The 26,115-nt window shown below is 42.3% G+C and overlaps 1 protein-coding gene across 5 annotated transcripts in view; it reads left to right on the top strand.

Annotated features, from left to right (window-relative positions):
• Positions 1-26,115, top strand: part of FAM110B (family with sequence similarity 110 member B) — a 444,727-nt gene that overhangs the window by 206,342 nt on the left and 212,270 nt on the right. The window contains exon 3 of one of the 5 annotated variants that reach the window (XM_085605574.1): positions 13,623-13,806. The exons of the other annotated variants lie outside the window; for them this stretch is intronic. The gene's annotated coding sequence lies outside the window, so the exon portion shown is untranslated. The remainder of the gene's footprint in view (positions 1-13,622; positions 13,807-26,115) is intronic. 5 annotated transcript variants of the gene reach the window in all.

Raw genomic sequence — 26,115 nt, 5'->3', positions numbered from 1 at the left:
TCTCTGAGGGGACACACCTGATCCGCAAAGTTTTTGACGAACTTTGACATGTATTCCACCAGCCCCAGGAACGATTTGAGTTCATCCTTGTTGGTTGGTGCCGGGGCTAATTTAACCGAGTCTACCAGACTGGATCTGGGTTTGATTCCTTCACTTGAGATGGTGTGACCAAGATATACTACAGATTCCACCCCGATTCTGCATTTGTCTTTCTGAGTGGTGAAACCTGCCTTACTAAGTCTGGTCAACACCGCTTCCAGAGTCTTATTGTGTTCTTCATCTGATGAGCCGTGAATCAGGATGTCGTCCTGGAAACAGAGAACTTTTCCCAGACCTTGCAGAATATGCTGCATGACGCGTTGAAATACTGCCGCAGCAGAAGCCAGGCCAAATGGTAATCTGGAAAACTGATAAGCTCCATGCGGGGTTATAAAAGAAGTGAGGGGCTTGGAATCCGGGTGGAGAGCGACTTGGTGGTAAGCCGAGGATAGGTCTAGGACAGTAAAGACTTTAGCTCCATGGATGGCAGACAGCATTTCATTAATGTTGGGGAGGGGGTGTCGGTCCACCCAAATGTTAGAGTTCAAATCCCTAAGGTCAACACATAAACGAATCCCCTTGTTTCCACCTTTGGCCGCTACGACGATGGGTGCCAACCATTCAGAGCTCTCAATCCTCTCTATGATTTTGCACTCCTCCAACCTGTCCAGCTCCTTCTTAAGCGGTTCTCTGGTCAACAGCGGGATAGACCTTGGTTTGTGGATGATAGGTCTGGCATCGGCTTTAAGTTTGATCTTATGGAGGAAGCCTTTTAGGAGTCCGAGTTTGTCTGTGAACACCTCTGGGAAACGATTGCAGATTTCCATCCCAATGTTGGTCCTGTCGATAAGATACACAGGTTCCGACGCGTTGGGGTCTAGTCTGATTCCTAACTCTTTTTGGTGTTTCCACCCTAGTAGGTTGGAACCATTTCTTGTGATGTAGACTTTTCCCACGGTCGACCTATCCTTAAAATTAATGTTCATGAGTAACATTCCTACTAGTGGTATAGGATCTTGATTATAGCCCCCTGGTTTGACATCAGGAGGTAAGAGGGTATACTCCCTTGTCCCCGAATTAGCCTGAAGTGTAGCTTCATTCACAAGTGTATATGGGGAACAGGAATCTGCGTAGACCTCATACTTTACATTGTCCAGAAATATTTCACACTTGGGGTAAGGAGTGCTGTTGCCTTCTGAAAAATTAGATACTTGAAAAACAATATCTTCGCTAGGTAGTTGAGGATCCAGATCACTGCCTATCATGTGGGTGACACTATTCATTGCATTGTGGCATACTTTAGAGAAATGGCCCCTTTTCTTACACTTGCTGCACACAACGCCCCTTGCAGGACAGTTTACGCTGTTTGCCAGATGATTAGGATTTCCGCACCTATAACATTTCGGCTTGTTCCCTGATGCTGTAGGTGCTTCCGGACTGGAAGGTAAAGGTTTGTGTTTGTGGACTTTACTGGAGATCTTGTGTACACTGTTCTCCGCTACTTGTTTTACCTCCCCCGCTTCCTTCATTTCATTCATACAGTACGCTGTATGCTCTATGCTTTTAGCAATATCAATGGCATGTTTTAAATCAGGGGCTTCTGCAAGAAGTCTTTCTTGTATCTTCTTGTTAGAGGTACATCTAACTAGCTGATCTCTGATTAGTGATTCAGTTAATATTCCAAACTCACATGTAGAGGCTAAACCTCTCAGAACAGCAATATAATTTATCACTTTTTCATTTTTTCCCTGAATGCGCAAAAAAAATTTGTGGCGTTCTAACACAATATTAATTTTGTCACCAAATTGAGCTTCCAGTTTCAATAATGTTAACTGATACACATCATACTGGATATCACCCTCACCCCCAGCCCCCTCATTAGCATTTTCAACATTATAATCTGGTAGGTCATCAAAAATATCCCTCCCTTGCTTTCCTAGATTATGCAGTAGAACATGTTGTTTACGCACCGCCGAAAATCTGTCCCCACCAATGGCGATAAGGTAAGATTCAAACAGGTTTACCCATTTTTTCCATGGGATCACCGGATCTCCACTCTCATCCAGGAATGGGGGGGGTTGAGACATAGCGAATGCCGACATGGTGGAGAGAGTAGAAGAAGAAAATGCTGAAATAAGGGAAGAAAAAGGCAAAAGAAGGAAAAGGGGTAGGTAGAGGAGGGGATAAGAAGTATAGCGATAAGGAAAAGCTGACTGTGAAAAATTCACAGAAAGTTGCAGTAGAAGTAGAAATGACAAGAAACCACCAGTGCACCCCCACAGTATAATGGAAACAGTCTACCGTTGGAAATACCAATTAAAGACAATACATTTCCATGAGCTGAGCCTGTCAGCGAAAAATTACGAAGCAGGCTGGATGAGGGAAGAAACGTGCAATATTATATTCCACCAGCAGGAGGAGCAGACGAAGGAGCAACCAGAGAGCAGTGTCTCACAGCGGAGCGTCCTCTGAGGAAATCAATCTGAGAAGAGGCGGAAACCAGGAACAGGATGTTTGTGAGGAGATTACGACGTTGCCACAGCCACACACGAAGAACAGCACTATAGTCCTCGACCATCTGCGACACAACACCCTTCACAGCGCTAAATGCTTAGCGACGGCACTCAGAAGCCAGCATGCGATCTCACTGGGGGAACAACAGGCGTCTTCCTGTAGCCAGGACGGACAGCAAGTCCAGAGAGCAGCGCCGAGCAGCAGACGACAGGGACTCACCGGAGGGATGATCAGTTTCAGTAGAAGAGCGTGAAGGGACACTCACGCAGGCAGCGAGCTCCGTGGAGGGCGTGAAAGAGTCCAGCAGCCGGGAGCTCTTGTCGGCGGAGTCCAGGGAAGGCGTGAAGGAGCCCAGCAACCGGAGACTCACGGCGATGGAGTCAAACGAGGAAAGCTCCCCTTAACGCCACCACAGGGGGCGATGGCAGGAAAGGAACCAACACTGCCTGAGAAGTCCAACGAGAGGCGGTAGGGCACTGGGGGAAGGATCCAGACCGTCCCCAGCACGGTAAGTCAGCTCGTCGCCAATTAAATGTTGTAATAACTTCCACAAGGATTGGTTTGTCAGGAGATGGAAGTTTATTGTACAGATCCTTCAGCCTCTCGTAGTGAGATGCCAACATTCCAACATGAGCTTCAGCCCCAACATTCTAAGGCTGGGCAGTACCAATATGCGGAGGAAAGGAGGGGGGGGGGGAAAGAGAGGGAAGGGAACAGGAGCAGATTACAACAATTAGACTGCAGCATATTTCTTCTGAATCGCCTTCGCACTTGAATGTTTTTAAATTAGCATTAATATATCGCTTAAAGTAAAATAATAGTAGAATGCTTGCAAGAAACAGCTATCTTTGTTAACATTGGTCTTCGTACAGATGGCACATAATCGACTTGTTTTCTAGAAGGTCAGCAGTTTCCTAATTGATTTCATTGCAATTAAGTTTAATTTTGAATTCATTTTCCCGAATGTGCTTGGGGCCCATAGTAAAGGCTTCAATGTACTTTTGTTTCAAACTCTGACATTGCTTATCCGATAGCTCGCCCTCCCTATCTGTTTAAAAATGGTTTAATTGCAATAGTTGCACCTAGGTAGCTGTGTTTCCTGTGTTAACCGTTTGTCTATTATAATCAGGGACACTCATTTTGCAGTAGCAGAGGACCGAATTATGCGACAAGAAAAATCAGATCATGCAGCATAATGTGCCACATTTTCTGGCAGTAATAATTCAATATTTTGTAGTTTCTGTCTGGGCGAAAGTGTGGCCTCTTTAGTATCAGTCTAACACCTACATCCGGCAATCAGCAGCTGGAAGGTGACCAGTTAACTTTGCAAAGAACCCTCCACTGCATGACAACATGTGTGGCAGCTTTTTCAGTAACCTTTTATCCATATGCCCTAGAAATGTTTTTTCTTAAACTCTGATAATTTAATGTAATAGATGAAGTATTATGTGACAAGTGTGGGAATTATGCATAAAATGCCTTGGCGGCAGAAGCACATAAGGCCGCTGGCCTGGAGCATAATGTCTAGATAACGATGCAGTTCAGTTGCTCTGTAGAAGACTTCTCTATGTACTGTAGGTTGTTGGATTCCGCACCAAATGACAGTACCTTTGTTTTGCTAAACTTTAATTTGAGGCAATACTCCTGAGCTGATAGACTGATCTCTCTACACCAGTCGGGGTGGAAGATGGGAGTACAAGTTCATGAGTGTAATTTAAGATGTGGACGTGTTTACTTAACTGTGCTAGGTATGAGTTAGCCCATTTTAAGTAGGCGAGAGCTGCCATTTGTAAACAAAATAACTTTGGGGCCAAACACGCTGCCTTGTTCATGGCTGTTTCATGTGGTAATCTTTGATGAAAGCCTCAAAGTTTTCTACCCGCCCAAGTTTCATGAGGTAGTTCAGTTAACAGATTAAAGAGAGTTTGGCCAATTCGCCAGCCTATAGTCCACAAAAAGACATATAGTTTGACATTTAAGTGAGATATCTTGAAATTAATAATTTTAGCACTATAATATAGAGTGTGAAACAGCTCTTGAAGTCCTGCTTGCTTGGGATCTAATAGCTGGCGTTCAGAAGTCAAGTTTTCTAGCCTTTGCCAGATGATCTATGCTAATGCTTTCCCTTCATCATATAGTAAAACAATTTGACGATAGTCTGATGGATCACTTGTTTGGTCTTTCTTGAATATGGATTTTCAAAGTGATCCATTCCATGAAGGAAGTATAATTCATTGTTTTTACATGGTTAAATAAAGTTGTAAGAACATTAGCCCAAGTGTGAGCTTCCACCTTTAATATAGCAATGGGTAACCCATTAAATCCATACGCTTGAGACCTCTTACTGTTTTAAATGACCCGGTTTACCGTGACTGTGATAAAACACCCAAGGCCTTTTGGTACATTTTTCATATCCATATCGCCTGCTCTACTTAGTTGCAGAGTGCAGATTTTCCTTCATTATTAAATCATGTGATCAGAGACTTTCACTTCATATAGGAGCAGGTGTCATGCCCAACAATCATCCAGAATCTTTTTATTTGTTTTTATGTCACTTAATCAAATAGTTCAAGCTATAGCACTCCTATTTACTACAGGCATTGTGTACAGATTCCTTTTTTAAATGTTTTTTAAACTCTGCATAAGAGTTTCTGATAGATACTTGTAAGCACAGATTTCTCATCTTGTTGATTTCTTCCACCGCCAGACTGGATCCAGAAACTCTTGCAATAAGTCCTGTGTACAAACAGAGTGCGCCATTGGCCTGTGCCATGAATTCGTCCTGCCTCCAGACAGGATGACAGAGCTGTATAAAGGCTCCACCCCTGTTTGCTGACATCTGCTCCTCTTTTGCTTTTCTGTGCCCATTTAGTCAGATCTAGAGCTCACCTCCTACCAATTTCAATTTTTCATTGAAAGCCTCCAAATTATGAGATTTAGTAGTGTGGTCTGATGTCTTTTCCAATGATGTAATGGTTTAAGCCATGTTGTGCATTCCAAAAGCAGATATTGACAGCTCACCCACATGACCGCTCCTTATGGTGCCTCAGCACCACAAACAGTTTGCTGTGCTCCAGTTGAGTGTCACAGACCGAGTTTAATTAAACTGACAGTGTGCAAATCTAAATTAGGACCTTATTCTTTCCTGAAAGTCCACTCCAAAGAATGGGGAGGTGGTGGGGTGGTGCGCAATCTGTGGTTGTAGAGAGGAGAGCATCCATTGAAGGGAAGTCATTTGTCCATTGACGTACATTGCTAAGCATAGAGTTTGAATCTTGCGAATTAATACCAAGGAAATACCCTTTCGAAGGAGGTGGGTGTGAGCATTTGCATCAGGAATACCTTCAGTACTGTGTGGACAAAGCAGCACTTTCTGGGGATTTGTGAATCTATGCTGTAGTGTCTGGTGAAAGTATGGAATGGTGCCATTGTGGCTGCTTGGCATATGGCAAAAATAAGAATGTCTTGAGCTAGAGTTATATCCCCAGGCCTTGGCCCTGTGGAGTGAACTCTATGACTCTCGGGTGGGTCCTTTTTGGCCAAGAAAGAGCATTGCTTGATGCAGAGCAACACTCCATCACAACAAGGTCAGTTTCTGAGCCATGTTTCCTTTCTTCTCACAGGCAAACACAACAAACAACTGATCATCCACACACCACTCTTTAGATCCAACAGTATACAAGCTAAAAGCACATCATGGGTCTAACTTGGTGCAGCCTGTCCATAGATGGTTGTAGTGGAGAAAAGAACACAGGATCATGATGTATTGGCCCATATGGAAAGGTGACACCACTTTCAGAGGAACTAATGCGCAAGTCCTCAGTACTAATAGTTTTTTGGGCAAGAATTTAGTATACATTGGCTAAATTGACAACACCTGCAGCTCAGTTACTCAACATGCAGAAGTGATTTTAATGAAAAACAGCTTTTAAGGTCAGGAGTCTCGGAGCACAACTGTTGAGAGGCTTAAAAGGGGAAAATATCAGAAAGGTTACTAGCAAATTAAGCCCACTACAGCGTAATAAAAGGGGGCAGAAGAAACACATGTGAAATCCATTTAAAGAAACTCGTCATAAATGGTTACTTTAATGAGGGCTGATCAGGCAAATGAAGACACTCAAAGGGCAGATAAGTAATGCTTTACAGTGCCCAGAGAAAAGTGTTGCCAGGTAAAAGATTATACAAAGCAAATTACATAAGTCCATGTTGCCTTTACAGGGTGAGCCCTTTTTCCTTTACATAAGGCTTCAAATTGGAACTAATTGCTTGGGTAATTTAACTTTGTAGAAGGATGCAGGTAACTAGAATGACAGCCAACACTTCAGAAGGGAGTTTGAAGTCCCTCCATTAGTTTCGCACATTATCATCCCATGAAAATGTAGATTTTGGAAATTCGATTGGAACATCTGGTCATGCTGCTGGGACAGCAAATTCCTCCAAATAGAAAATCATAGTGGAAGACGAGACTCTGCGTCAGCAGTTGGAAGTACCAAACTGTTTTCTTTCATATAAACTGTTTTCTTTCATATGTATCTTATGTCTTTTCAATCTCCGTTTGGTAGTTTAACGCTCTTTTTGTGTCTTATTAAAAGAGGAGGTTGGTGATAATGTGTGAGTTTAATGTTTTCTTTGCTGTCTTATTATAAGAGGAGGATGGTGATAGTTCATTCTTATTTTTCCATCCTTTTCTTATCCTTTTTCTTCCGTTTTATAGTCTGCTTCCCTTTCGTGGTATATTTTATTCATCTTACCCTTGGGATTTGGACTATTTATCTCTTGTTTATATTTTGTGTCTAGTTGCTATGTACTTTTAGTATTCCTTGGTTTATTGTCAATTGGAAAGAAGGGAGATATTGTAGTATCTTCATATAAGGTTAACTGTTCTCCTGTATCTTGTAACTAGCTGCTCAGCCAGTGTGAGTGTTCCATGTGGAATGATGACGTGACTGGAATGTTGGTTTGGTGAGAGACAGTTGAGAGGATGGGCTGAGCAGCTAGCAGGCTGCTCCTGGTGGGGCTATACTATGGACTTTACTATCTTAATAAATAACTTAAAGATCTATCCTGGCTACGTCTGCTGTGTCACATCAACCTATGGAACCAGGTCACTTCACAAACCCAATCCGGGGCCAACAGAATCAGCTGTTCCTCAATCCACCTGGTTTTCTTTAGGACTTTTGAGATTGAAGGCAGAGTGGAGAACGCATATGAAAGGCAGAAGTCCTACTAAAGGAATTTTTTCCGTCAGCACATGTATGGACCTGCCCTTGAAATAAGGCAGAAAAACCTTTAGAGCCAGCCAAATGGCATGCAGCTCCAGAGCATTTATGAGGTGATGCTGCTCCATCTGAGACCAAAGACCTCTGATCTACTCTTTGTCCATGTGAATCATCCTTTCCCCAAGACAACACATCTGCCCACCGCTTTGAGTTCCAGAGCAGTCGAGGAGAGTGGTCTGCCGTACGTCAGATTGGTATAATTTGTCAGTGAAGATCTTGAGCCCTCAGATTGGACACACAGAATCTGTCCCACAGTGCCAGTGATGGACCAGGTGCAACCGCAGATTTCATTGAAGGGCCCTCATGTGCCGATTGGCTGTGAGGCAGCGCATAATTATATAAAACCCGGAACAGAAGACCTTGGCTGATACATGGGGATCATAGCCTGAATATCCTGGTCTCCTTGTGGGGTCAAGAAGGCTTTCATGACAATCGAGCCCAGAATGGCCTTTATAAAGGGAATCTTCTAAACAGGCTGAATAGATGGGGTTTGGATTCAGCGAACAAAAACTTCAGGATGGACAGTAACAGCACTGTCGTCTGCAGATGGCCCATATCTAGCTCACCTTCAACAGCCAGTCGTCAAGGTATAGGAATATGTGTATCCCTGATCTGCAAAGATAGACCTCGTAAAGATCCGTGAAGCCGATGTAAGGCCGAAAAGTAGGACGGTGAGTTGAAAGTAGTCTGACCCTACCACAAAGCTGAGTTACTTCCTTTGGCACTGCATGACTGGCATATGAAATGCATGTCCTGCAGGTCCCAGGCACAAAACGTAGTCCGTGAGGTCCAAGGCCAACGGAACTTGAGCAAGTGGCATTGTTTTGCATTTTAACCGTTGGAGGAAGGAGTTTAACAACCTGAGATCTAAAATTGGTCACAGCCCCCAACCTTTTGAGAGGGCCAGTAAGTCCCAAGAGTGACAATCCAGTCCTCGTTCTGCCTCGGGTACCATGTTAGTGAGCGGCATCAGCCCTTCTTTGAAAAGAACACTTGTGAGATCCGCCGACACCAGAATGTAAACTGTTCCATTATGGTCACCTTTTTACAAATATAGGATATGATTTAGATTGTTTTTTTCTTATTTGATGGGGAGTCAACCCCCTCTCTGTTTTAGTTTTCTAAATGTACTGTTTTTTTCTTATCAGCCTAAATAAAATCATCTTCTATAGCTGATTTTACAGTAAACAGTATATATTCCCTTAAGTTTCTGCATGGAAAGTTCAAGGTCTTGCTTATTTTACACCTTATTAGAGAAGGAGGTTTGGCCTTCTATGCTTGTATTTATTACGAACAGCAAATTATGCTTATGTATATCAACTTCTACTACTAATAGGTTATACATGGTCTCTGCTTTGATATGGTTTTTAATAGGTAGATCCTTATATAATATGATTTGATATTTATTTGTAAAGCTCATGGTGCTCAGAGGGGTAAAAACGATACCAGAGGCTAGTAGCATGACTTTACTGAGGAAGTAAATGGGTCTTTAGTAGTTTGTGAAACTTAAACAGATTAGATTGAGAATGAAACATAATAGGTAGACTGCTCCAAACAGAGGCAGTAATGGCGGAAATAGCACAACTGCCAATGCAAGAAGACTTACAACAGAGAATGGACAGAAAAAATAATTTGAAGACCTAAGAGTACGACTGAGTTAATAAAAGAAAAAAAGAGTAGTCGTATAAGTATTGGATTGAGAAGGCAACAGTGCCTTGTGGCATAGACAAAGTGCCTTAACGGTGATGTGTTTTGACATAGTATGCCAGTGTAAAGGCTGAAGCAACAGGGTAGTAGCCTTTGCATATTATGGTGCTTGAAGAATCAGGTGTGCTGCTGCATTTTGAATAAGTTTGTGTTTGTAATTAGAAGTAGTGGGAAGACTAACATAACATAACATGGATTGAGGGAGTTGCAGTATTCCAGCCTCCTCAAAATTAAAGACTGTGTTAGTGTTTACCTATAATCGGTAGAAAGGAGGTGAGCAATGTTTCTTAGGACTCTCAGCATAAAAAAGCATGATGATGTAAGTTTGGAAATACGGGCTCTGAAAGAGAGACTCAAATAAAAAAGCACTCCCATATTGCAAACCGATTAGACTGGGATGGAACAGATGACAAAAGAAGTAGGCCACCAGCGGGAAAACAAAATGCCTGGTTTGCTAAAAACCTGGACCTCCATTTATCAGTATTCAAGCACAGAGAATTGGCTTTCATTGAGGTGGCTAAAATGAGTAAACACGTTTGGCCCTGTGTCTGCACAGCATAGAGAGAGCTGTTTACCTTGAAAATATTGGGGTGCCATCAGCATAGACAAACAAGCATTTGCAATGCAATAGGTCTCACATTTACGTGAGTTTAAGCTATTGGCATTGTTTTTTATTTAAGTTTTAAAAACGAAAACAAAAATAAAAGGCATTGTTATTTGTAATGTGAATAGCTCAAACTTGCGTAAATGCAAGACATATTCCATTGCAAATGCTTGTTCAGCTTGGTTCCAGAAAGGGCCAATTATCTACTGACGGTCGCCAGTAGATAGTTATAGTTAGGACCGTGTTTCCATAGGAAATCTGCAACATTCTATTTGGAATAACTTTGGCGCCGGTTGACGAATGCTCGTGAAATTTTCAAAATAGGTGGGGCGCTCCGCTCCTACCCTGAAAGTCTCGGGGGGGATTCGTCAAGCGGGGACTGAGAAAAAGGGGGGTCCCAAAACGCGTTTTCCCCATGCAATTTTCCATAGGGACCTTTAGTCCAAGTTACAGCCCGAACGGCTGAACAGAATTACTTGAAATTTGGCAGAGAGGTAGTCCTCAGCTCAGGGATGTGCCTTTTGCATATATGGAGTCAATCTGTTCAGTAGTTCCTGAGAAAATTGCAGTTAAAAGCACATACATATCTATAGCCGCGCACCGTGCGCGCACCTTAACGTGCGCGAGCTTATGTCTGATTGGTGGTTACATGTTAGTCAACGTTCGAATCGGTCGAAATCAGGAAGTGTCGGCCGCCATTTTGTTTGTTTTCAGTGCGAGAGTGAAAAAGGAAGGTGGCGAACGTGAAAAGGGGGCAGGGTGGAGAGTTCCTGACCCCCTAGCCTTTGTCAGGGGGTCCCTGAGGGACCCCGAAGGCAGAAAAAAACACACGGTGAAAAAACAAAAAAAAAACAACAATTTTTTAATTTTTTTATAATATGTAGTTTATTGTAAATTAAATATATAGAAAAAATAATAATACATGCATAACTTAGCATTTAAAAAACCGTACAAATTCACTGAAAAAACCATAGGTTTCACACATGTTATAGTTGGGAATTAGCATTTAAAAAACCTTGCGAATTCACTTGAAAAAACCATAGGTTTCACACATGTTATAGTTAGGTGGATATTTCACTCGTAAAAAACCAATGAAATTCCCCGGTTATAGTTAGTTCAGATAACTATAACTCGCTCGGCCGCCACTCTATCACAAGGATGATGTCATCAGTGATGTCATGAGTGATGCCACTGACCATGTCATGAGTGATGTAATATGTGACGTCATCAGCAGTGGATTGCGGTCGCGCGAGTTATAGTTATCTGAACTAACTATAACTGGGGAATTTCATTGGTTTTTTACGAGTGAAATATCCACCTAACTATAACATGTGTGAAACCTATGGTTTTTTAAGTGAATATATAATATGAATGCAGATAGTTGTACTGGCGAGCACTAAGGCGTAACAGACAATGATTTACACAGAAATAAATGGTATTTGTAGCATTGCGCTACAGCATAAATGAGGCCAGACTTACCATTCAAACATTTAAAAACAGGCTGCAACGTATTAATTTGCAGTTAACAAAAGCGGGTCACATCAGTTAAGACGTAACCAATAAGAAGCATCACTAATCGATCTGTAGGTATATATATATATATCTGGCAATCGCACCAAGACATCCCAGGCACGGACCTCAGCGCGCTCAGCAAACAATCAGGACCGCATTGAGTGGTGCAGAAAGCAGTGAAGATTTATTCAAGAAAAATCGCCACCAAATTATCAGGCTTAGTGCCTGCCATATATATATAAAAGCATACCTTCAAACAGAGCTACAAATCTCCTCTAATCAAAACTATAAACAAGTTAAAGTGTAACAAGGTTAGCGGGTACAATGCAAACAAACTCAGAAGAGAGTTGTCCCCCCTTTATGGTTGAAAGAAGAACTTTTTTTGCATCTGCAGCAATAACGTGTTTTAAGCTTTTTGCTTATTTTTTTTAATTTTATGTACTAAAACTGCAGAAAGGCCATCATTGAGTAACTTTGAAAAAGTTCTTCCCTTCACATTAGTTTCACACCCTAACCTGCCCTCGGCGGTTGAGAAACCGAATGGAGTTGTTCACGTCTAAAATATCACACCTCTTTGCGGCTAGCAGGGCTTCCTACAGAGCGGCTTTCACGCGGGGAAATAATCTAGTCGACGAGTCAAAGCCGGCCGTTGTAATTTAGCAAATACATAACCTGCAAGTATGTTTTGCTCAGGGGGCGGGCAGCTGTAGTGCACGCGCGCTTCCTCACAGCTGCAGGCATAGAAAGAGAAAGAAGACTACCTAACACCTACTTTTCCCAATCTCTATTTCCACAACACAGTGGCAGTGAAGCGGCGCCTTCTCCTTGTGCTTCTACTGAACAGTGACAGAAAAGACACGCTTCTCAGTCTCTCCCCGCTTCTATCGTACCATGGCACTGAAACGCTTCCACCGCACAGTGAAAGTGTCTGTCTTCTCCGACTCTCTCCCCTGCTTCTACCGTACCATGGAAGAGAAGCTCCTACTTCCTCTTTCCCCTTCTAGTGACAGCGTAATGACCGAGGCACGGCAGACTACGGCAACGGGCACATACTACAAACCAGGTCGCCTGCAGGATACTGCCCCCATGTCACTAAAGGAGCACGCGCTGTGTCTTAAGACAAGGGTCGTCCATGCCACCACAAATCCATTTACACTGCACCTGAACCCAAAGATCTCAGGGTGCACTGCTGGCAGCCCGTATACTCTACACTGCAAGAAACACGGAGGTTTTCATAACCGCCCTCTGCCTTTATTTTCTTATCTGCAAATACGGGAGAATTTAGAAACTTGCTCAGTTCAGAAAGCGTTTACTATATATATAACAAGTTCTCGCCATTGCGCAAAGGCAGCCGCTTGTTTATATTTGCATCGCACTTTCACTTTAAGTGAAAGCGTGATGCAAAAATAAACACGCGACAGCCCTTGCTAAAGGCAACTGAAACAAACTGTTGCCATTACGCGAATAATAAAAAAAAAAGTGCTTACCCACTAATTAAAGGAGACTGTATAACGCCGCTAGTAAAAAAAATCCAGTCCGGATGGGCCGTACCAAAAGGAGACAGGGCCGTAACAAAGAAGCCTCATTTTTTACCATAAACGATGACGCCAGCCTATGAAAAATAGGGGCAGGGCTTCAACCTCACTTCTAAAACATACCCCACTACACTGTGCCTCGCAGAGCGAGCAGCGCATGCCCGCTGCAACACTAGGTCGGCCAGACCTAAAAATGACAGCCCAAACAATGCAACAAGATTGGCAAGGGAGATAACATAGAAGTTGAACAAGTTGGGGTGAACGATGGGATCATCGTTCACCCCAACTTGTTCAACTTCTATTCTGGGGGTCATTACAGACCATATGTTTTACAGAAAACCTAGAAGAACCCATAGAGACGACTTGTGCTTGACCACTGAAAAAAGAGCAAAACCAGTTGAGCATAATACCTCCCTTCATTCTAATTAACAGGATGTTATGGGAGACTGTGTGGACCGCAGCAGAGAGGTAAAAAAGGACGTGGACGATGCAGCTGCCTTCATTAAACATGAATCTGGTATCATTTGTAGCTGTTGCCAACACAGTGCCAGTGCTGAGGTCTGCAAGGAAGCCAGATTAAAAGAGATTGAACACTGCTTCGGATTCTAGGAAATTGGTGAGTTATAAATTAACACATCTCTCTGTGATCTTACTAAGAAATTATGTCTGAGAGATTGGCGTGTAATTAGATGGGTGAAGAGGATCTAGAGTGGCCTTTTTCAGAAGAGGAACTATGATGACTCTTCCTAAAGTCTGAGATATATCCGGACTTGAGTGGTGTAGAGCATATCGAATAACTACGAGGTAGGAAAAAAGAAGAGAACGGGTTTGCTACTTTCAGTGGAATGACATCTAAAGGGAGAGCAGAGTGACATTATAATAAGATTTCATCTTGTGTTTCCTCTCCAAAGGAGATCCATTTTATGGATGTATTGGAGTAGTGTTTAGTCAAAGGTGGAAGAGAGTGTAATGATTGGTCAATCAAATGACAATTTTATTATGAAAAAGAGAAGAGTCTGCTGAACATCGGAAGGGGGGTGTGTTGTAGAAAGGAACTCGGGATAGGCTAACAATCTAAAAATCTCCTTGGAGGAGTTGGGGGACTTGGAAATCCAGGTATGATAAAACTGGGACCTAGAATAAATGGAAAGTAATTTTTATTTCCATAGCCTTTTTTTGTATATATGTCTGGTAGCAGGGCAGTAAGAAAGTCTCCAGTGGTGCTCTAGTTTTTTACACTTCGTTTTGACCTTCAAAAATATTATGAATTAACAGTGGCAGAAACCTCAGAGGGGTCTTTCAGTTAATAAATTCTAAGAAATTCTGGCTGGCTGTGCTTCAGATCTTCAGTTGTAAATTAAGTTTTCCAAAGATGTTCAACCAGAGACATCAATTTTCCAGTTTTTATTTCCACTTTTTGTTAGCTTTTTAAATGCACATCTGATTTTTCTGACTACAATCTGACTACAGGTATGATATTCGAATTATTCGTAATGGCACTCATTGCTGATAAAATAGGGTATTGTAATCCAAACTCCCTGGAAGTTTACTCACTATCCTACTATCGCCTACCCCACAATCAGTAGTATTTAAATGGGCATCATGTGGAATGGTTGATCTTTTCCAGTCGAGTAAAAAGTTCCCACTTCTGCTAATAGCGCAATTGTTCCTAATGTATTGTCAGAAGAAGTTAGAGGGTGTATCATACGTGATTCAGAAATTACTGCAGAATTTATCTCTACTATAAATAGAGTCCCGGGTTTCATTACTGGCAGAAAAATGCTGTAGTTTTAATCATAGTAGAACACTCTTCTGTACTAACTAGTATTGGACTTCTAGTACATCCTGGCCAGTTTGCTTTTGATCATAATCATTTTCAATTGATGATTGTTTAGATAGTAAACATGTGCTTCTGGTCAATTCCTGGATTTTTCCAGGAATTGAGGTTTGCTACTTAAATATGAACCGCCATAAACTATTGTCATATACTTACTGGGAGCCCTGATCAACATAATTCCGGTATTAGTTGGTTCCAATTAATTACATCAAACCAAAAAATTGTTCAAATTAAATATTAGAATTTATTTTTATCGTCGGCACCTACGCATCTTTTTTTTCCCCTGGTGGGTGGAGCACAAAGGCAGTGAGTGATCCAAGCCCTACCCAGCCTACTGGCTCCAAGGCTAATGGCCCCCTGGTGTCCGGTAACCATAAGGCAAGCCCCTGCTTCTGCTCACAATGTTCTGTGCCTGCTGAATAAAGAGCACAGAAGTCGATCAGTTCTACTGTGATGAAGTTGATCAAAATACCACATGTTCATGTCCTTTGAAATTAAAATGCAGGTGCTAGAGCTCAGTACAGAGAGACAGTAGGTGTAAGAAAAGTTTGATTATCAGGCGACATGTTTAAGACTTCTTCTTTACAAGTTAATACTTTGCTGTTGTGAGATCTTTCTAATTCCAAAATTGCATAATAATCACCCCACTTATGTAAGTTTAAGTGCAGTAATTCTCCAAGATACATTAGAAATGGGTGCTCTGTAACTGATTAACAAGGTCACACGTGGCCTGTACTCAAGACATTTATTAGTACCACAGCTACTTAAACATGGCAGCCATCGCTTCCTCCTTCAGTTTCGGTGCATGAAGACTCATTGATGTGCTGCAGCTTTGACACCAGGTCATTCATTGTTAAAATTCTAAGACTTGCTGACGAGCCACCCCTCCGTTTGTCCAAGATGGAACAAATGTGGCTCATTGACATGAGAGGTTGGTAGCGGATCCTCGCCGTCAGGCTAATTTTACAAACCCGTTTGCAGCTTGCGATTCTGTTAGTGCCTGCCAGGCATGTGTTGCCATATAAAAAGGCTTTTCATCTCTGATTGGACACACATTACAGGGTGACAGCAACGTTCCATAAAGGGCCCTCCACTGTTAAAATCGAGATTACATTGTTTAGAAATATGTTTTAATTAGAATCCTGTCCATTGTCCTGATGATTAATGGTCTCCTCCTTGCTGACCCTGAAAGGAGTTGTTTGGGGAGGGGGGCTGTGTAAGTGGTAACTAATAGCCAAGTCCTCTAGTGTGAACAGGATTATTCTGTACAACCGGGAGGAAGCATGCCTTCCTTGACGTAAGTGCACACTTGTGCTAATGTCTGATATTGAAGTGGCTCCATTTCTCTTTAAGTAAAATCCAGGTAGTTTTGTACCAACTGAGATATAGCAAATATATATAGAAATAAAACGGGCACAAAGATTTGTGCTTGACTATTGCGATGGCTTGTTGTGTTATGGCAAAGGAAGGAGTCATTGGTTGGAGAGCTTCGAGTTTACTAGGCAGCATGCGGTAATATTGTGGAAGGGAGTCCTTGTTTGCAGAAGGTTATGATTAATTTCTGATCCTCTCAGCTTTTGCTAGGAAAAGGCGCAAATGAAAAGTGCTCGCTGATCATGTTGGAATTTATAGCTGAATTTTGCAGAAAACTCACATGTTTAAACCTCTTACACAGCTGCCCAATGTAGAGAGCTGAAACTGGTATGAAAAGGATGTATTTAATTGAAAGTGTCCCCAACAACAGTTTGCTGTTTTGGTATTCGAACACTTCACACTTAAGACAAAATATTTAAAGAATCGAAATGTCGGATAGTTTATCCCTGCAGTTGTTTTCACATTTGTTCTTTGCCGCAATCAGCAATTTGCGCAAAATACTAACAATTTTTCAGTCATGAGTCGTATTGATAGTAATTAAAAAAAAAAAAGCTCCAAAAAGAATGCTTCTAAAAACGTGTTTCTCACTGGATCAGTCCTGGAAAGGTGGCATTTAGTCTATGATGCAATATATTGGGCAAATATGACCGGTGCAGGGGTTGAAGAGGACATAATCTGTTGGACTATATAAGCCCCTTCAAAGTTAGGCACTTGCTGCTGATAAGACATATCTAGTGTTGTATCATATGCCTCACAAAGTTTATAAGCTTTGAATCTTTGCAACTACAAGTATTTCATGGAGAGGCTATTTGTAAGCGAAGATATATGAACCACTGTGCCACTTTAGACAGCAAATCAGTACTGACCCTGCCCATCATGAAAACAGTCCACCCCGAAATGCCAGACGAGCCCCCCCCCCCACCCCCCAGAAGATAAGACAAGCAACTCCAGGTCTATTTCAGCCTTCTTAGGCCACGGCCAGACAAGTACAGTTCGGACCCAGGGGCACAGTGAGCAACAATTCTAGTACAGTGTTGTAATGGGTTTGGAGAGTCAAAAAATGTCACATATTATCTAGAGAAATCACTGTAAAAACGTAATATGTGTTTTTCTTTTTGAAGAATAGTTTTAATATCAGCATTGAAAGGACTAGAAATGGGGATGACCTTGCCACATGCTACAGACAACTGAAAGCCTGAGGGGTACAAATTATTATCACAAAGGAACTAGAAAAACTACTTCCTTCATCCATAAAAAACTCAAACCTTGTGACCTCAGCCAATTACAATACAGTCCACATGTCAGAGACTATATACCAGTTTCATGAGGTGTAGTAGTTCTACCTCCATTCTAGACTAACATTCTCAATGTTGTACCCGTTACTCACGTCACCTAGCTCCACATGGATCATCACCAACACAGAATCTAACACTTAAAGACCACCACTGTCCATACCCCCATCTATCCTAAAGAGGACTTACACATGGTATCTGCTTCAGAATATAATGGACAATTCCATGCTATAAATTATACAATTATGACACGTTTGTTTCAATGTGATAAAAATGTGACCAAGTCTACACATAACCCACTCCTTTAACTGCTGTAACAGTGACTCTTTCCTACCATAGGCAAGACCAAACACATCCACTACAAAGCCAAGCATTTGCTCACAAGCCTATTCCCAAACACACTTTCATTACAGGGGAAGAACAACTATAACAGTTATAGCCATACCATCCTCATTACAGAATTCCAATGGCTAAATTGTGTTGACTTTCAACATGGAAACTTTCTATTTATGTACCACTGATAATTTTACGAGCTGCAGCCTTGTACACCCCACACTGCATGGTTACGCTATTCTGTCATATTCCTACACACAGCTTGCCTCAACAACATTCTCCTCTAGAAAATTAGACATTATTTCCTCTCTAGGAATCACAGCCAAACGAAGATTCTAAACATTATTTGCAAGTATTCCTTCCATCGCCCTATGCCTGTTTCCAATGTTGAATGTAAATTTTTAGCCACGTAAATTTGCGAACTGTGATCCCCATGGCCCTGCTGTGGTTTCGTAATTCATACCGATACATTTTGTCATAGCACTGTCACAGCAGCCTTTGCACATGTTTTCTAATTAAATCTGTGTTTGGGAATATTTGTTAGGATGGCAGAATCATATTTCAGAAAAATAGCATTAAACCCACTTTTCTTTTCCAGTTCTGAATGCCAGGAGCTTCTGAAGGAAAGGTACATACAGAACTGCTTTAGTCAGCATCTTTTTATGTAGTTTGGATGACGCATACAAGCTGCTGACTGCAATTTATGTCATGAAATATCACGTGTTCCAAGACCGCAAGCTGGTTCTTTTCCAACCTGGGCTCTCCCAGGGCCTTTCTTTGCTGCCTGTAATTGTGTCCAGCTGCCCATCAGGGCCATGCATCTATTTCCTGGCTTCTGCACCACTGATTGTTATGTATTAATGCAAAGGGATTTATTGTCCATGGATGGGAAAGAGCATAGCTGCAGTCCTGCTGGTGGCGCGTTGGTTGTGTCCTGACCTGAGGAAGGGAGTACCTCGTGCCGGGGAGGTTGAGTGGCGGTGATCGCATAGTCAGCATTTCATTTTAATGTTCTGGTCACCTCTGTCAAACGATGATGTGAAGTCCAGATACTGTTGCTTAACACATAACGGATTAAACCCTGTGGAGGTGCGTAGACAGTCGGAATTTGCCCCCCCCACCTCCGCAAAATATCTACTAATAAGTTTTTAATTTTGCCAACCAACAATTTTAATAAACCAATATTATTACACAAAGATAAACATTAATTATGAATGGTATTTTAAAAAAAGTATTTTAATTTTAGTAAACCAACAAATCTTTAAATATTCACTTTACTGAATTTGCTTGTGGTGAAATATTTCAGGATATCTTGGAAGTCTACCTTTTGCAAGACGTCATATTCAGTGGAGTCTTTAATGTAAACTTTTCGTTTCTTTAAGTTGTTTCATTTTTTTCTATCTTTTGGAAACAATTTAAGAAAGCTTGATTGTAATTTCTTTAACGATCAATTCAATATTATTTTGATCCGTTGTCGCGGGGCCCCTAATAGGAGTGGGGCCGGTACCTACTTTGCCTATTTGGTAATCCGGAACTGGCCTTCGTATATATTGAAGTTTTCGCCACTTCTTGTGTTGGTTGCATGCCTGAATCCTATTAAACCTTTTACCATATTCACGCACGATATACCACGTTCTACTTGTAATGCAAAGATTTAAATGTACTTGGACAGAATTTTCCACATTTGTGCAGAAGGTGCGCTAATTAGCATATCATTTCAATCAAATCTCCTTTTAGTAATTCTTAGTTTATTCAGCGTCTTCTTACAGAGGTCTCGAGGGCTCAAGGGAGAGAATAAAAAAATTCACTTTTTCTTACTGTACCATTCTCAGATCCTTTATGCTGTTCATCAGAGTGAATCATGATCTCAGCACTACAAAAGGCACCGCGTGTGGATATTTAAACCAGAGTTCATGGTTACTCCGGGAAATAGTGAGCGATCTTAGTTTGTAATCCTCAGATTCAGACACTCAGTTCAGCATTAAGCAGATAAAATGTACCTTGTGGAGGACTAGCCCCACTGCATGAGGTACACTGAGGCACAGCTTGTGTTATCATTGTGAGTTGTGTTGAACATAATGACAAACCTGCGTAGGCATACTGTAATTCGAACCAGGAGCTAATGCCTGCTTTCTTTCCAAACAGGATATGCATTGGCAAAGCCAATAGGTCTCTCCTATGCAAGAGCTAATGGCTTTACCAATATTTTTTAGCTATGTTGAACACAAGCATGGATTCTATTCAGCACGGCCAAAAGTTAGTGACGTAGAGGAGAGTGACGTGGAGTGGCATAGAGGGGAAAGACGAAGAGTGGAGTAGAGTGTTGTGGCATAGAGTGTCCTGTATTAGTGTGGCATAGGGCGGAGCCGTGAAGTGTGGTTTACCATGTACCACGGAGTGGTGTAGAGTGGACTGGTGTACAGTGTTGCAGAGTATAGTGGCGTAGAGTGCAGCTGCACAGAATTCAGTGGCATACAATGTAGTGTCGTAGAATGCAGCGGTGTAGATTAGAATGTTGCATAATAGAGTGCAGTGGTGCAAGGTGGAGTGGTGCCAAATAGAGACGCAAAAAATACAGTGGCGTACAGTGCAGTGGTGCAGAGTAGTGTGGTACTGAGTGCAGTGACGTAGAGTGGTGTAGACTAAAGTCACGTAGAGCGAGGCAAAGTAGAATATAGAGCCGTAGAGTGTAGTGTCATAGAGTGCACTGGCCTAGAGTGGAGTGATGCAGAGTAGAGTGGCGTAGAGTGCACTAGCATAGAACACAGTAGTGTAAAGTAGAGTGGTGTGGAGTTCAGTGGCATAGAGTGCAGTGTGGCAGAGTATAGTGTACTGGCATAGAGTGCTGTGGCAGAGAGTAGAGTGGACTGGTGTAGAGTGCATTGGTGCAGAGTGACATAAAGTGAAGCAGCATAGAATTCAGCGGCGTACAATGAAGCATTGTGGAATTCAGTGGCGTAGATTAGAGTGATGCAAAGCAGAGTTGAGGGGTGCAGAGTGCAGTGCTGTAGAGTGGTGTGGAGTGGCATAGAGTGGTGCAGAGTGGAGTGGCATAGAGTGGATTGATGTTGAGTATAGTTGCATAGAGTGCAGTAGTGCAGAGTAGAGTGGTGTAGAGTATAGTGGTGCAGAGTAGAGTCCAGTGATGTAGAGTATATTGTTTTAGAGTAGAGTAGAGTATAGTGATGTGACGTAGAGTGGAGTGATGCAGGATACAGTGCAGTGGCTTAGAGTAGAGTGGCGTAGAGTGGAGTGGTGCAGAATGGAGTAGAGTGCAGAGGCGTGGAGTAGATTGTTTCAAAGTAGAGTAAAGTGACTTAGAGTTAAGTGGTGCAGGGTAGAGTGTAGTGGCATAAAGTGTAATGACGTAAAGTGGTGTAGCGTGCAGAGTAGATTAGAGTGGCATGCAATGGACTGGCGTAGAGTGCAGGGGCATAGAGCGGAGTGTCACAGTTAAAGTGCATTGGCATAGAGTGCAGTGACGTAAATTGCAGAGTGGCGTAGAGTGAAGTTCTGCAAAGTAGATTGGACTGGCCTAGACTGAAGTCGTGTAGAGTGCAGTGGCGAAGAGTGCAGTGGTGTAGAGTAGAGTGCATTGGCTAGAGTAGAAAGACGTAGAGTTAGGTGTTGCAGAGCTCAGTGGCGCAGAGTGTAGTGGAGTGCAGTGGCGTGGAGACCTGCAGAATAGAGTGCAATAGCGGGGAGTGGTGCAGACTAGAGTGGAATTGTGTAGAGTGGGGTATGCATGGTATGGAAGTACACTACCATTACAGACAATACATTTTCAATTGAAATGACCATTACATTTGCAGAGACATACAGTTTTATTAATAAAACTAGGCAGTGCACACTCGTTAATGTGTGGAAGCGGCATCACCTATTGTATTGATTTTTTAAATCATACTAAAGTATTTGTTTCCAACACACTTCAGAATTAACAAAATGTGTGCTTCGTTTATGCGTTCCAAATTCTGAAATGCTTGCACAGTTCATTCCAATGATGTGTGCTAAAAAAAAAAAACATTTTCCTACTCCCAGTACCTAGCAAAATTGTCACATAAATCCTCTGGCTTTGAAGTCGGAGAAAGAAAAGTAAACACCAAGCTCCCTCCGAAGACAAAGCTTGACATTGACCTCTGTCTTTGAATCCACAGCAAATATGACCAGATGAGAACACGATTTACAGGCCTGTTTACAGAAAGGGAGAATACAAGGGGAGTTGGTGTGAAAAGGCTTTCCTATTTGGGAGGGATGAACTCACCCTGGACAGCCTAAAATAAATAAAGCTAGCAAATAGAAAGCCAGAAAACGTGAGTTACAAACCATAAAGCCAGTGGTAAGCAAGGAGCGGAATTAATTCGCAGGGAAACATTTTGAATGTCCCTAAGATGTTTTCAGCAAACTAGACTGCTGTGCTGTCTGGTAGGCTTCGGCCTAAAAACTAGTAATACAAAAGATGGACATTATGACTGTATGTTAATGCAGTTGAACTAAATAATGCATTCATTTCTTGATTTTAATGAAGAATTTATGCAAATGCTACAGTTAAAGCACATCATAACAACAAACTGTACTGTTGTTTATTACTTGAAATGATAGTTATGCACAATGGAATTTGTCCCATGTAAAAGTCTTAAGCTCTCTTTCTTATGTTCACCACTTAGAGATAAAACCAAATTTTTTCATACGGTAAAACACACAATATATGTATGTTGGTTTTCCCCTTCTTCAGCCTATAACCACTGATTTTCTCTTCATGCCATTCTACGGGTTGTTCGTATTGAAGCCAGCAGTAACGTAGCAGGGCCTCCCAATAGGCCTTCTAAAAGTTCAAAGTGACCTCTAAGATAAATAACAGATATTGGTTCCTGGTGCACCACGGAAACCTCAGCGGGAAACACTGTGGCTTAAGTAGATATCAATATCCGACTCTGTTTTTCAACTCCATAACCGAGCCTACCCATGTGTTTTGGTGCACAGCACTTACCAAACAGAAATTCAGTCTGTCAAGTTGTAACCACAGCAGCATTGTGATCCTAACGTCATTCTAGCCACAGTCTATTGGGAAAAAAGGAGACTACAGAAAGATGGAGAATGAGAAGGGGCATTGCGTCCAGAGCTGGCACTGGGTGAGGAATTCAGTGGTGGACACAGGGGCTGAAAGAGAGCAACTCTAATGCAGACACTGCTTCAAACAAGGGCAGTCATTTCTGATGTACAGATTCCTACATGCAATCAACAGAAATCCCAAAATGCAAGTACACACCTAACTGAGAGCAAGATTTAATAAGAGACCTGGATACCTTCAGATTTAGGCATCTTGAAAATTTAATTTACTTGTCTTGGGGTAGTATATGTGCACACACTCAATCATAGGAAATTACTGTATTGCAGACTGCATGGACCTAGGCTAACTACACGTCCAGTACTAAACACCAATTGAGTAGATGTCTGCTGAAGACAGCATGTTAATAGACTGAAAATGAAACACAATTGTTCCATTTGTTTATATTTTTAGTGATGCACACAGTGTACTTACCTATTCTGCTTGTGGCATCTCATCACTGGGTTTTCCTTTTCTGACATTTCTCTTGATTTTCACCTGAGGCCTTGCATGCGCTGCTGGGAAAAATTTTTGTAAACAAAAAAAACCTTAAAATAGGCTTAGATACTACTCATTACTTACCATTGGTTGGCTTCCACATCAGTCTTCTTTCCCTGCTTCTTGTTGGTCAGCACCTCCTGCTTCCTCAAGGCGTTTCCATTGTTATTCCCCGCCATGTTTATGTTTATGTTTATGTTTTTGGCAATTTTTATAGCGCACAACTACCCGTGGGTGTCTCGGCGCTCAATGAAACAGAACGATAGCTAAGGCAGATTTTAATGTGGGAAAGCCAGGTTTTTAATTTCTTCCTGAAGCTAATGAGCGTTGGGGCCATTTTAATGGAAAGGGGGAGTGCGTTCCAGAGTCTAGCTGTGGAAATGCTAAAGCATCTATCATCCCAGTTGACCCTCTTTGTTCGTTGAATTTTGAGCAGATAGGCTGAGGAAGAGCGAAGAGTTCTCGGATTTTCCAGCGGACAGAGGGCATCTTTGAGGAACTGTGGGCCCAAGTTGTTGACAGCTTTATAGGCAATACACAATGCTTTGAATTTTGTACGGCTCCTGACGGGGAGCCAGTGAAGCTGTTGGATATACGGGTAACTGGAGGTAAACTTAGGTATGCCCAATAGGATTCTGGCTGAGGCATTCTGTACTAGCTGGAGCCTGTTAAGGACTATCTCCTGGGCATTAAGCAGGAGGGCGTTGCAGTAGTCTGTTTTGGCGAAAACCAGAGTGCTAATAAGGGTTTTGCCAGCTGAAATGGGAAGGTAAGGGAGAAGTTTTTTGATTTTCTTCAGAGTGAAGAAGGAAGTGGAGACTACGGAGTTGACATGGTGGTGAAAGGTCAATTTGTTATCGAAGATAACTCCAAGGTTACGAACCTTGGTGACAGGTTCTGGTGGAGGTCCCATCTCAGTTGGCCACCAACGAGGGGACCAGGTAGGTTCCAGTTTCCCGAATGTCATCACCTCCGTCTTATCAGAGTTTAATTTAAGACAATTTGATGACATCCAGGAACTGATTGCAAGCATTTCTTTTTGAAAGTTTGCCGCGATTGTCGCTCCGTCATTGTGTATGGATAGGACCAGTTGGGTATCATCGGCATAGGTCGTGTGGGCAATGCCGTAGGACTTGATCACCCTCGCTAAGTCCGAAACATATACGTTGAACAAGGTCGGACATAGCGAGGAGCCCTGTGGTACTCCGCAAGGAAGAGAGAAAGTAGTGGAGGTGAAAGGGCCCATCTTTACTGCCTGTGATCGGTTGGCTAAGAAGGAGGCAAGAAGTTCTTTGGCCTTGTTCTGAATGCCTATTGCTGAGACACGGTCGATCAGGATGGCATGATCGACCATGTCGAAGGCTGCGGAAAGATCCAGCAGTACTAGTACTGCCGCTCCTCCTTTATCCAATGTCATTCTTATTTCGTCTGCCGCTTTTATTAAAGCAGTTTCGGTCCCGTGTCCCTGCCTAAACCCAAATTGGGTTTCATCCAGTAGATTGTTTTCATCTATGAATTTCAAGAGTTGAATATTCATAGCTTTTTCGAATACTTTTGCTGGGTAGGGGAGACATGCGATGGGTCTGTAACTGGATGGAAGGGAGGGGTCAAGGGTGGGTTTTTTCAGGAGTGGCTTAATGATAGCCTTTGTCCAGATTGTGGGGTAAGAGCCGGTAGTGAACATAGAGTTGCAAATGTTCGTCAAAGCAGGGGAAATGGCTTCTGAAATGAGATTGAGAATAGCCGGAGGGCAAGGATCTTGGGGGGAGCCCGATTTGGTGCTGCAGATTAAACGGTGGATTTGTTCCTCAGTGACTGCTTTGAACACAGAGAAGGATGGAGCGTTAGTGGAAGATGATTGATTGTTTATAGTAATAGACGGAGATTTTTGAATGAAGGCTGAGAAGATAGAGGTGACTTTGTCCTTAAAGAAATTTGCAAGGGAGTTGCAGATCGTTTGGGATAGTTCGGAAGGGGGGGCCGGGGGGGTTGAGAGATGGTTAACCACTTGAAACAATTTTTTGCGGAATTTTTTGCCTGTTCAATTTGGGAGGTGTAATACTTAGTTTGTTCGGACGTGATGAGGTCTTTATAGTTGGAGAGGGCGCTTTTGTATACGATTTTGTCGGTAGGATTGTAGTAACGGCGCCAGTGTCTTTCTAAATTTCTACAGTGTTGTGTCTGAAGACGGAGAGATTCCGTGAACCATGGGGCAGAAGGATACTTTCTATTTCGTTGTGAAGTTTTCAAAAGTGCTAGTTTGGAACAAGCCATGTCTAAGCTGTTGAGGTAATTACTGGAGGCTAATGATGGATTAAGTTCGGTGGTAATGATGCTCTTGGTCAACATAGAAGCAAGGTGAGAAGCATTGATGTTTTTCCAGTCTCTAAAAGAGGTAGGAGAAGGTATTCCGGTAAGAGATGGTGGAGATTTGATTTTTATGGCGAAGCAGACTGCTGAGTGGTCAGTCCAGATAAGAGGAATTAC

The sequence above is a fragment of the Triturus cristatus genome, chromosome 5_1, assembly GCF_964204655.1.
Source record: "Triturus cristatus chromosome 5_1, aTriCri1.1, whole genome shotgun sequence".
Lineage (NCBI taxonomy): Eukaryota > Metazoa > Chordata > Amphibia > Caudata > Salamandridae > Triturus > Triturus cristatus.
Note: the sequence above shows the minus strand (reverse complement) of the source record. Positions and strands in the feature narration are given on the sequence as shown.